We start from the raw sequence: 10,296 nt of genomic DNA, 5'->3' as shown, positions 1-10,296 counted from the left end.
CAATAGTGTTGTGTGTGTCATATTGCAAAGGTTTGAATCTCCGGATGAGGCACTCACGCGCTCCCCGTACAAAGACGAAGCTCTGACACACAGGTGGTTAGTTTAAACTTGTAACTAGATGTGTTGTGAAACGGATAACTCCGTGGGATATGTAATGGGAAAATATGTCATAGTCTAATGTGAAGGTTTAAGGAATGTAAGTCCTAAAAGAGCAGACACCAAACTGTAGTTTCAGTAGATGACTTTAATTAGTTTAGTATCCAGGTGTCTTGTTATCTGTTATCATTGTGCACTGTTTGTTTACTCTTCGTAAGACAGAGACACAGAGAGGCCTTGATTAACAGAGATCCTCTGTTTGAAATACTTTTAACTTCCTTTGTGACGCGTTATCTGAAGTTGTAAAGGCGTAAACCTTTGCATGCAGATAAGATGTGTGAGGGTAAAGAATGTCTGTTCTGTCTCTGCAAATGGTCATTTTTACGATGTCACAGTGACTTCAAAGGAAGCATCTGTTGTGAGTTTAAACTGATTAGTGTAAGGCAAACTGTGAACAAAGGGATTTGTAAACAGGAGATAAAAGCATCTTCCTGACTATCTTAAATGATATACTAAGGCTCGAAGGATGACCTGCCTTTAACTGTGTTCTTTGTATATTCTTGTTAGCTAAGCAGATAACAGGAAGCTGTCTGAGCATAAATGTCCATGCATTCTGAGTGTTAGGTAGAGCACTCTCCCAGATGACTGCGATGTGTCTGTGAGACTGTTCTCTTTGCTTGCAAGCAAATAAATTGACTTTACAAACCTTGATCGTTAATCAAAACTCTGTTTTACTTTATATTGATAGAAAACCTCAACTTTCTTCTCCCGACTAGTCATAAGAAATATTCCACAACAACTTGGCGTTGTCGGCAGGATCGCTGACCGTCCATCAGGCTCCAGGGGGACCGTCCGGAGAAAAGGCCTTTCCAGGTTCAATAACTGTTTCCTGTCTCAATACCTCCTTAGACAAGAGAAGAGAGAGCCGGCGGAAACCGAGGAGTTTCTGATTGGCGGCACGCGAATTCAACGACAAAGAATTAATTTCTACAATATCGGGTAAGGAAGTTAAAATTCCAATTGTAAAAGTAATTGTAAAATTGTACTAAGATCGTATAATTTAGCAGACACAGATGAATGATCAAGTAGTCATTATTATTTGGGTAACACAATTGTTTTTGACGTTTGTGGTTTTGTTTTACGAATGGTTTATGTAAACTCCCTTTTTCGTTTTCTGACGTATCACTATTACACGCTTTTACGTAGGAGACAGGATTGTGTTATACGGTGATGATTTAACTCAGAATAAAAACATTTTGAGATCGTAACACAGATCGCTTGACTACAATTGTTATAGGTTTGATGTAAGACCGTTGTTAAATTATCCAATACGTGAATTCTACTAACGAAACTGATAGGATAAGAATCGTGATAAACTAACTTAACGTGAACTTCAAATAAGGTTTTTGCAATAGTTTTTTCCTTCGGTAAAGAAACTTACGCTTTATAGTGACGACTATATTGTTTTTAAGATAACGTTAACGTGTCCACGCCTGAAAGATGGGTGGTAAGCAGAGTAAAAGCAGGGAACCCTCGGGTCCGATAGTGAATATGATGCGACAGAAACACGGAGACGGGTGTTTGGAATGCCTCACGTACTGGTCAGGGGAGTTTGGGTTTCCTGAAAACGGCTCATTGAGCGCCGCTAAGCTCAAAATGTTACGAGGGGATTTAGAAGGTAAATTGAAAAAGATGAAAAATGGCAAGAAAGTCAAAGTTAAAGACTTGGAAATGTTAGAGAAAAACCAGAGGTGTTTGACACAGTGGGAAAATGAGTGTGAAACTAGGGACAGAAAACAACTTATGAAATCTTTGACGTGTTTAAAAGAAGAAAAACTGATTCCAGACACACATAATCCATTATTGTCTCCCTCTGCTATGTATCCGAGTCTCACAGGAGCGAGCGGCCCCCTCCTGGACACGTGTTGCCGACCTTCCCCACAGGATGGCGTACCACAACCAACACCACCAACACCACAACCTCCACCACCTCCTCCACCATACGCTGAAGCACCACTGGTGGGCAGACCAGCAACCTGGCTCCACACTCAACAGCAAGAACAGGCTCGCCTGGCAAACGAGAAGCTCCGACAGAGTCCAGCCTCACCTCACCACAACCCGGTTGTCTCTCCTCCGACGGCTGCAACATCGACACCTGCCACCTCACCATGGTCCTACGCAGACCCGCATAGCTGGCGGGGTGCAGCCGGCGCTGTCGTCAACTGGCTCGACCCAGACACACCCACACCAGCCTTCAACCTCGACACATCCGAAGCTTTCCAGGGGCCCATGATTCAGGTTCCAGGACCCGCTGATGGTGCTCCGGGCCTCGTGTTCAGAGCCTGGACTCAAGCTGACATTATGCAGGCCTCACTGCATCTGCCAAGCATCCAGAATGGCGTAGCTTTCGCAAAAGACTTCCTGATATTCTGTAAAGAATTTATGCCGACCGGCCCAGAAGTGCATCGATTGCTGGTAAAACATGTTGGCCCAACTGACTTTAGCAAAATCAGGGCCACAGTTACAGGGGCTGGCCATGACACCCGCCAGATCAAGCTTGTCTGGACAGCAATGGAAAACGGTCCATATGTCACTTTCATCACAGCTGTCTGCGAGGCTATAGAAACAGCTTTCCCCTCGAAAGTTAACATGGCATTGATTAATAGCACCAAGCAAGGTAGGACTGAAGATGTGACATCATATCACCAACGACTCATGTCTGCATTCCAAACACACAGCGGTATTGAAGAACCGGCTGACAAAACAGCAATGTCAGTGTGGGAAACACATCTCAAGAATGCTTTCGTGAACGGGCTGCTGCCAGACATCAAAACAGCCACCGAACGCTCCGTGATTGGCCTGGAGGACGCAAGACTTGATGAAGTGGTAAAACACGCACGACACAACTGCAAAATGCACAATGACACTCAAGCTAGACAGGAAAAGCTCTCCAAACAAACTGGAGAAAGAGCTCAGCTTGCGATGCTTCAAGCTGTCAAACAGATGACGCTAGGAGTTGAGGGAGGCCAAAGACAACCCACCCAACCACGTAACAATTTTGGGCGGGGTCAGCAAAGGGGGCGTGGAAGAGGACAACACCGTGGAGATGTAAGAGAGCGTTTCCAAGATGGCCGCCAAAGAGGAGTTTCACGTGTGACACAAGACAATGAATGCTTCTTCTGTGGAGAAACAGGACATTGGATCAGAGATTGCCCACATCGTAATGCACACAACGGATCACGACAGCCACGTGGCCGACAGCAGGGAGGAGACGGAGGGGATGACTTTCATCAACAATTTGGCACTTCTGACTGACGCGATGTGGGGAGGCGAGGTAATGCACGTGGACAGGAGACGGCTGACTCCCTCTCAACTCCGGAACAGAGAAGTACACACACACACACTGACTCAGTACGCACACACAACACGCACATTTGCTGCAACGCACACACGCTTCCTCGCACGCACACTGCAGAACAACAATCCATACTCCTCAGTGTCATTTCACACTTAGAGCAACAACAAGTGAATGCATCTACACCACAACCACACACTTATTCAATGTTTTCATCAGAGTCATACAAAAATATGCCAACTACTAAGGTTATTGTGGAAGGGAAAGAATTAACATTTTTAGTAGATTCTGGGGCTACTCACTCTGTAATTCAACAGAAACATTTTCCTCATCAAAAGATGAGTGGGCGTTTTGTATATTCACAGGGGGCCTCTGGGGTAACTGTAACTGAAAAATTTACTGTACCTATGACGAGTGTACACTCCGACCAGACTGACCACGATCCTGACATTAAAGTGAAACATTCGTTTCTACTTTCGACGCTTTGTCCAATCAACTTAATGGGCAGAGACTTAATGTGTGCTTATGGGATAGGACTGACGTCATCCTCTGATGGCCTTAAAGTGCTTAGGCGTAGAGTCGTACACCAAATGATACAGACTCCCTCTCTGTCACTTTTTGCCTATCAATGGTGGCTTCCTGTTAATGACGCACAACGACTTTGTCACACAGTAGACGCACGTGTCTCACCACATGCCGACCGCATGAACTACAAACATCTACACTGCACCTCACACATTTCTAGAGGACAAGATGTTTGCTATGAGGACAAGTTTTTTGAAGGCCTCAATGATGCAATTGCCTGTTCCACACTGTTTTGGTCTACTTATAGATCTGCTGTATCTGTTTCTCTGACTCCATCACAGAAAGAACTGTTTGATGTTCCAGATTCAGCTCCACACATCTCGCTGTCAAAAGGACGCGAGGATGAGTGGCGGGATTTGGGTCCATTCGTTGCACAATGCGAGGCGCTTACCGACTGGGAACAGACGCTGGATCCATTTGTCCTGCGATCACAATCTACAGGCTTCCACAGAACGTTTTGTGTGCTCTTATCACCAGCCTGCAGATCAGTCTATGTGTTTCATGAGCATAACAAAGAAATTCAAACATTTTTAACTAAACCTGCATCTATTTCTCCCGCCCTTACTCTTGTTCCACAGACACTTTGGGCGGCGAACAAATATGACGTGGGCCTGATCAACAACTGTCAGCCTGTCGTTATCACTCCGCGCTCTGATTTTCGGCCTCACAAGCACCAGTACCCTCTGCGCCAAGAGGCCATTGACGGTATTACACCTGTGTTTGATTCACTCCTGAAAGCAGGTGTGATTATTCCCTGTCCAGACTCTCCAGTCAGGACACCGATATTTCCTGTTAAAAAGATCAGAGATGCAGGCAAGCCTGTTGAATGGCGTTTCGTGCAAGACCTGAAAGCAGTAAATGCTGCAGTTCATGCACGTGCACCGAATGTGCCTAATCCTTACACTATTCTAGCTCAGATTCCTCCTGCAGCTAAATGGTTTTCTGTGGTTGACCTGTCAAATGCTTTTTTCAGTGTCCCGGTCGACAAAGACAGCCAATTTTGGTTCGCGTTCAACTTCAATGGTAAGCCATACACTTTCACCCGTCTGTGTCAAGGCTACACCGAGTCTCCAACCATCTACAATGATGCACTCAGAGAAAGCTTAGAAAGTCTAACTCTCTCACCAGGCTCTGCACTCCTGCAATATGTAGATGATTGCTTAATCGCAGCTCCTACTCAGGCACAGTGTCAGAAAGACACAATAAAACTGCTACAACATTTAGCACGAGAAGGCCACAAGGCGAGCCTATCTAAATTACAGTTTGTCATGCAAAATGTACATTTCTTAGGTCATGACATTTCAGGGGAAGGGAAAACTCTCTCTCCTAAAAGAATCGCTTCAATCGTGTCGATACCAAAACCTAACACTAAAAAACAGATGATGTCATTTTTAGGCATGTGTTCATACTGTCGGTCGTTCATACCTAATTACTCACAAATGGAGCAGCCATTATCAAGTTTGATTCACGGTAAAAATCTCACAGCACATGACAAAATAATTTGGACAAAAGAAGGCCATTCGGCTTTCACACAAATGAAATGTGCTTTGCAAACACCTCCAACTCTAGGGTTGCCAGATCCGAACAAACCGTTCACTCAGACTGTAGATGAAAGACAGGGCTGCATGACCTCTGTGTTGCTACAATCACATGGTGATAAACTACGACCTGTTGCGTATTTCTCCGCAAAACTCGATCCTGTCGCTTCAGGCTTGCCACAATGTTTGCGTGCAGTGGCCGCGGCTGAAAAGGCACTCGCTGCCTCACGTGACATAGTAGGATACGCTCCATTAACTTTGCTCGTTCCTCATTCGGTGTCTTTGATTCTCCTCGAACAGAAATCGTCTCACCTTTCTGCAGCGCGATATTTGCGTTATCACACATGTCTCTTAGACATGCCAAACGTAACGGTCAAACGCTGTACTAATCTTAACCCTGCATCATTACTTCCTATTCCTGGTGACGGAGAGGAGCACAACTGTTTAGCTGAGCTCCAAGCTCAGTGCACTCCTCGTCCTGACTTGATGGACACTCCGCTGCCCAATAGCGACATGGTAATGTATGTGGATGGATCTGCCTCTCGCGATCATACTGGTACTAATCTTGTGGGTTTTGCTGTTGTTTCGGACTCAGAAGTGCTGTGTTCAGGTTCTCTGCCATGTCACCTCTCAGCCCAGGCAGCTGAGCTCATCGCGCTCACCGAAGCATGTAAACTTGCTGAAGGTAAAACTGTTACAGTTCACACTGACTCTCGTTATGCATTCGGCGTGGTCCACGATTTTGGTAGTCTGTGGAAACACAGAAAGTTCCTTAAGTCTGATGGTAAACCTGTTTTGCATCACACTCTCATTGCTGACCTGTTAGAGGCCATTTTGTTGCCAACAGCAATTGCTGTTTGCAAATGTGCTGCTCATACAGGACACACTGACGTCATTTCAACAGGAAATGCATGTGCAGACGCTGCTGCAAAAGCTGCTGCTCGACTTCCAGTCCCCACTTCTTCTGCTCTCATGTCCTCATTTGTCTCAGCTCCCTCTTCTCTTACAGCTATGCAGACGTTGTCCACTCCGGAAGAGCGTAGGCTGTGGTCAGCTTCAGGTTGCACATACACTGATGGACTGTGGTCAGGGCCTGATGCTAAACCATGTCTGCCTAAGCATTATTTCAGCCATTATGCTAAGTTGACACATGGGTTAGACCACGTGTCAAAAGGGGGAATGTTGAGTGCATTAAATGAGACATGGTTCACAAAGGGATTCACAGCATATGCACAAAAATTCTGTTCTGCATGTGTAACCTGCTCTACTCACAATGTAGGCAGGCCCGTGGCAGTGTCTAGCCAGGCTGCACATCCACCTCCGACACGCCCTTTTGAGCACATTATGATGGATTTTGTTGAGTTATCTCCATCTGAAGGTAAGAAACACTGTCTTGTGATGGTAGACATGTGGTCCAAGTGGGTTGAAGTTTTTCCATCGAGTAAACAAACTGCTGCAACAGTAGCAAAGGCTCTGATTTCTGAAATCATTCCACGTTGGGGCATTCCTACTAAAATATCAAGTGACAATGGTTCTCATTTTGTCAATCAGGCCATTACAGAACTAAGCGCATACTTGGGTATCGACTTAAGAACACACTGTGCTTACCATCCAGCCAGTGGTGGTGCTGTTGAACGAGAAAATGGTACACTTAAGACCAAGTTAGCAAAATGTTGTGCTGACACAGGTCTGCCTTGGACAAAAGCCCTGCCTCTAGTGCTGATGTACATGAGAATGAGAAAACGAACACGAAGCAATCTGAGTCCTTTTGAGATACTGTTTGGTTTTCCTCCTCATGTAGGAACTGAAGCACCAGGGGCGCCACTTCCCTCAACCGCCTTATGCGAACATGAAATGTTAACATATTGTGCACAATTGTCCTCTGCTTTATCTAACATAAGACAACAGGTGACTGCCGCTCTCCCGAGGCCAGCTGAAGGACCTCTCCACAAGCTGAAACCTGGTGATTTCGTGGTGGTGAAAGACTTCAGAAGGAAGCACTGGAACTCACGACGCTGGCTGGGTCCATTTCAAGTCCTCCTCGTCACTCAGACGGCTGTCAAAGTAGCTGAGAGGGCAACTTGGGTCCACGCGTCCCACTGCAAGAAGGTTCCAGAACCAGGAGACGCACCAACTGAAGCTACAGGTGAGCTCGCACCTACAACAAGTGTCAGCCAACAGGCACCACCGAGGGAGGAAGGACAGACGGAGCCACCAACAGAGGAGATGCAGTGATCACGGACGGAATCACAACGGGCAGTTGACCGACAGACGCTTGCGTGATCTGTGTTAACTGTCCCAACGCTGATGCCACGCAAGAAAGACGGCTGGAAGAGCCTCTTGACGTGTTTATGCCAACAAACACAAGAAAAGGAGCACGGTTAGGTCCTCTATAAAAGGACGAAGAACGCATTTTTTATTATTACAGCTATATTCATATTATTGCTTGTTTCGTTTTCATTTTATTTCTGTATTGTTCAATCTGTCTGAGCGGACCAAAAAGAGTGGCAGGATAACAGTGACTCTGACAGTTTTGTGGAAACCTCAACGGTGTCAACACAAGCAGAACTGCTCACACAAACCAGTTGCTCGGGTGAACTCCATACTAACTTGGTTGGCTGTTTGCACTCTTTCACCATGGAACGACAACGCCCCTGGAGCCCACTGAGGAGAGTGGGGGGGACTCGTTTCACTTATTGTTTATTTGTGGTCATTGGGTTATGTTTTTTATTACCTTTTCTTTTATGGCACCACAAACAGATGAAGAGCGACCACGACCAGCGCAACAACACGACTTTTGACCCAGACAATGACAACTCAACAACGCATAACCGTACCAGACGTACCGCAGTAATAAACTTGAAACATGATTGGCTCGACAACAACCCAGATGCATTAATCCACGTCTATTCATCAAATATGTGCCTCGATATCTCTACATCTGCTGGCTTCTTTCCCGGGGAAGCATTCCTGGTCCAACATCAGACATGTCAGCGCCGGTAGTTTCCACAGACATGGCCGGAGTTATTACTGAAGTACTGATGGATTATTTCCTTTCCTTGTCAGATTCCGAGTTCAATCGAAGATAAACTGATGAGCGGAGAGAGTTGGTATTTAAAGGCATTTTGCGGACGTATTGAAGTCGGACAGTCTTCTTTGCCCTCCTTCTGTTCAGGATCGCGTTGTCAAGCTGCATTTCCGGTTAGGATAACTCTTTCTTCACAGTGTCCAATTCTGAATTTATACGACTATTTAGTTTACACGTTTATCGCTCACCATAAGATTTAGGTTAATGAGTAGTCACTAAATGAAGGATTTATCTCTTTAGTTGTAAGTGAGTGGCTCTTAAAAGAGCCTTTGTGTTGTTAGTCAGCCGGTTTGGGTGTCTACTTCTTGGCGGCCTTCTCGGTCTTCTTGGGCAGCAGCACCGCCTGGATGTTGGGCAGCACGCCGCCCTGAGCGATGGTCACTTCGCCCAGCAGCTTGTTGAGGCTCCTCGTCGTTGTGGATGGCCAGCTGCAGGTGACGGGGGATGATCCTGGTCTTCTTGTTGTCGCGGGCTGCGTTCCCAGCCAGCTCCAGGATCTCAGCGGTCAGGTACTCCAGCACCGCCGCCAGGTACACCGGAGCTCCGGCACCGATACGGTGAGCGTAGTTACCCTTCCTCAAGTGTCTGTGGACATGGCCGACGGGGAACTGAAGCCCAGCACGAGAGGACCTGGTCTTGGCCTTCGCTCTGGTCTTGCCTCCGGTCTTTCCTCGTCCAGACATTTTGTCGTTGTTTTATTTCTTCGTTGACTGCGAGAGAAATGTGTCCTGATGGTGGGGGAACCGGTTATTTATAAGAAACAAGCTGCTCTCTGATTGGCCAAAGAGAGCGTGTCTGTGATCGTCCAATCAGAGAAGAGTTGAAATGAATTTCCTTTTTTACCACCAGAGTTTAGTTTTTTCAGCTGCTGCACAATAAAGGCTGACCGATTAAACCGGAACTTGATTAAATAAATGACACATCATGTTGTTATTCTTCCCTTTATTATTCTGTTAACCGTCTATATAAGTCTCTCAAATCAATAACTTTACAGACATATTCGTATAAAGGTTACAAAAAGTATGGTAAACAAGTCACTCATTTTAACACCATATTATAGTGTTCTATATACTGTATATAAATGATTATTATTATCTGTTTGCACACACTTATAACAGCAGGTTTATTCAAATACAAAATATAAATAAATATTCAGCAAGATTTAATCAAATTTAGAGAAAATGAAAGTGAATTAAAAACACAGCTGTTGGTGATTGTGGAGATATTGAGAGTGAAATTATTAAGTAAGTAAGTACTACCAAAGAGCTACCAGCAGGATGTGCTGCAGTACTGTTGCACAAGATATTTCAGCAAGCAACCACAGATTTTGTCCAGTTGGTCTGCATGTGAATACGATCCACAGGAATAAAAACAATCTCTGCACTCCAGTAGCAGAGGTTCAACTGACATTGTTATTGTTAATGTCTGGTCACAGTCATTCATGCAGCATATAACCTGCTCTAATCTCATCATTTATTTATTCTGGTCATATTTCTATTCAACCTGCATGGCTGCATGGTCTCCTTGAGTGTCTGACCCCTCTACAGGTTTCTCCTGGACTGACATTCTGGATTGCACACACATCTAAAATATTGACAATAAGGTGAGTTGCCAATAAATTGAATAATGTTACA

The 10,296-nt window shown here is 45.3% G+C and overlaps 1 pseudogene; it reads right to left on the bottom strand.

The window, feature by feature from the left end:
- Positions 1-8,899: 8,899 nt before the first annotated feature.
- LOC142969301 (histone H2A-like) lies at positions 8,900-9,364 on the bottom strand (annotated as a pseudogene).
- Between the last annotated feature and the right edge of the window lie 932 nt (positions 9,365-10,296).

Source organism: Anarhichas minor, unplaced genomic scaffold (assembly GCF_050575085.1).
Source record: "Anarhichas minor isolate MPS153535 unplaced genomic scaffold, ASM5057508v1 ptg000041l, whole genome shotgun sequence".
Taxonomy (NCBI): Eukaryota; Metazoa; Chordata; class Actinopteri; order Perciformes; family Anarhichadidae; genus Anarhichas; species Anarhichas minor.
Note: the sequence above shows the minus strand (reverse complement) of the source record. Positions and strands in the feature narration are given on the sequence as shown.